The following is a 2,557-nucleotide window of genomic DNA, read 5'->3' as shown; positions in this document are numbered from 1 at the left end:
ATATCGTACAATTAATTAAAACAAGTCGATAGGGAAGATAAAATCTGATAATTAATTATAATCGATTGATATGAAACATTATAGTCGATCACCGTCCAACATATATTATCGTGTAGAGGTTAGCATAGAAAGACGGTTCAAGTTTAGCTCCCCTGTCACTCATATGCATAAAATATCAATGGGGGACGTTAGGGTAATTGCAAGCTATATTCTTTATAAAGAAACACAGAAGACTGAAAGAAGAAAAAAAAGGATGGTTAGGGTTCTCGACTACGGGAGGGCTGACGGGTGCACTATCTTTTTTGGTTTGGCCCGCTTACAATTGGCATTGTCAAGATCCACTATTTTTAGGATTATTATGTACTTTTATCATGATTTTTATTTTTTGTGAATCATCATGATTGAGTATAAAGATATGGCGTATTGCGTGATGACGATGTCGTTGTTAGGCATCAATTGAACGTCAAATTTTCTACATCTTGAACAGGGCTTCAGAATACAGTCATAGTCATGGACTTGAATAATAACTTTATAAAAGGTTGCATCAAAGAAATATCACAATCCCGAATGAGATATTTAAGCATATGGAGACTTAATAATACTTTTTCCAAATGTGGAGAGTAGAGGCAACAATAAATTTAATCAAAGTATCTTTAATTGCCTAGTCAGACAGTTCCTATCAAGAAAGTCCTGAAGCACAGGATGTTCCGGAGGCTCCCGGTGTGCCATCCATTCTCGTTCAGAAATTTCAACGCCATCTCATCCTCCAAGAACCCCTCGCGATCTCCTCTTGTTCGATCTTTTTCTTACCCTTCTTGATCTCTCCTTCCCTCTTGTCTTCGATTTTGATCTTTCTTCCCTAATTGAGCGATTTTGATCAGATGATGGAAAACAACGAAAACCCTAGCTCAAGTTGTCATCAAATCAAAGGCCAACGCACTTCACAGAAACAATACAAAAAAAATTCAAGCGCGATAAAGGTATCAGAAAACTAGCTAGGGTTTAGAAGAAGGAAACTTACCTCAACGGGCAAGGAAGACCAGATGCGGATACCGTCGTGCCGAGGGTTTCGTCGTGCCGAGGATTGCGCGATAAAGTCGCAATCTTCAAAGCGAGCGAGCGAGCGAGCGCAAGGGTTCCGCCGTGCCGAGGCTTCCAGAGACACAGAGTTTTGACTCGGCCAGCACGATCTTTTATATCATAGGAATTGAGCCGTGAGGTCGGCATCTGATGGTTGGAGTACTGATATGAGCGGATTGTGCACGGATTCGTCAGGCCACACAATTAATCGAGCCGTGCTTGGGTTTGAGCTCAGTGATTGTGAACTGAATGTGAATTTGTGAAAACATTCGGGTTCGATGAGGCTCCTCGGCTTGGTTCAACCGGATCGATTACTTGGTTGATTCGGATGAGCCTATGGGATGCATAAATATGAAGAATCATTGAAGAGCATTGCAGCTCCAATAAGATAAACAAAACTGGACATATAATTCAATATCACGATTAACAAAATAATAATAATAATAATAATAATAATAATTAGTAATAAATATTGATTGATTCGAATGAACCTAAAAGATTTGCATGGATTCACATCTACATTTCAGAATGTAGTTTTGATCATTGCTGGGCTCTTTTGGATACTATCTAGCTTTTCTAGTAAAAATATGTTTGTGCGCACGGTTGCTTTCTTAGATGACGCTTTTCTAGTAAAAGTATGTTTGTGCGCACGGTTGCTTTCTTAGATGACCTTTTCTCACAAATACATACTGACTTTGCGGAGTACTTAGAATCCCAATTTTATGTGATTGTATCTTCATAACCCATTACCTGTCTGATTCCACATCATTGCTATATCATCATCACTATGGTCTTAGAATTGTTTTCCTCAAATTAAAATGACCAAAACTGCAGTGCCTAGGAAAGGACAAAAGACATCCGTGAAATCAAAGCCGAGGTTTTTAATTTTTATATTACTATCGGTGCGAGGTCTAAAACCAAAGGAAGTAGAAAAACGAAAAAGCAACAAGGATATAAGGTTTGACTTTCTTTTTTTTCTTCCTTTTTCACATTCCATGAAGTACTTTAAGAATATCCATCTTTCTTCAAGAGCTTATTACCCAGCACTTGCAAGCAACCCACTAAGGTTAACAGCAAGCACATGGTTTTGTAGCTGGGTTTAACACAACTGCAAAAAAACTAACATTTCTAAAGGTTATAATAAATAATACAACATCGCAAATTTCCAACTTATACAAGAGCTCATATATAATTGATTCACATGCACCTCGATTCATAAAGCACTTCGAACCACGTTGTCTTTTGGCTTAAGTTAATCTATAAAAGAAGATTACATTTGGAGAACATTATCATGGAAAGCATAGACAACTGACATTGGCCTATACAGGGTTCCTCTACTTGCAACATCCGAGGTAAATCTTACGAAACTTGTCCATCTAACCAGAAAACCCATTTGTAGCACAAGCTGATCTGACAGTTGTTATGTTTCATGTATGCAGTTAGCATTTTGTTTGAAGACAATAGGCAGCAGGCCCCG

At 38.2% G+C, this 2,557-nt stretch overlaps 1 long non-coding RNA gene across 1 annotated transcript; it reads right to left on the bottom strand.

Annotated features, from left to right (window-relative positions):
* Positions 1 to 568: 568 nt before the first annotated feature.
* Positions 569 to 1,478, bottom strand: LOC135666422 (uncharacterized). Its single transcript, XR_010509793.1, has 2 exons — positions 1,022 to 1,478; positions 569 to 859 (listed from the first exon to the last, which is right to left on the bottom strand). It is a non-coding gene; the product is annotated as an uncharacterized LOC135666422 (long non-coding RNA).
* Between the last annotated feature and the right edge of the window lie 1,079 nt (positions 1,479 to 2,557).

This window comes from Musa acuminata, unplaced genomic scaffold (genome assembly GCF_036884655.1).
Source record: "Musa acuminata AAA Group cultivar baxijiao unplaced genomic scaffold, Cavendish_Baxijiao_AAA HiC_scaffold_1099, whole genome shotgun sequence".
NCBI lineage: Eukaryota > Viridiplantae > Streptophyta > Magnoliopsida > Zingiberales > Musaceae > Musa > Musa acuminata.
This window is presented reverse-complemented; position numbering and strand designations above follow the sequence as displayed.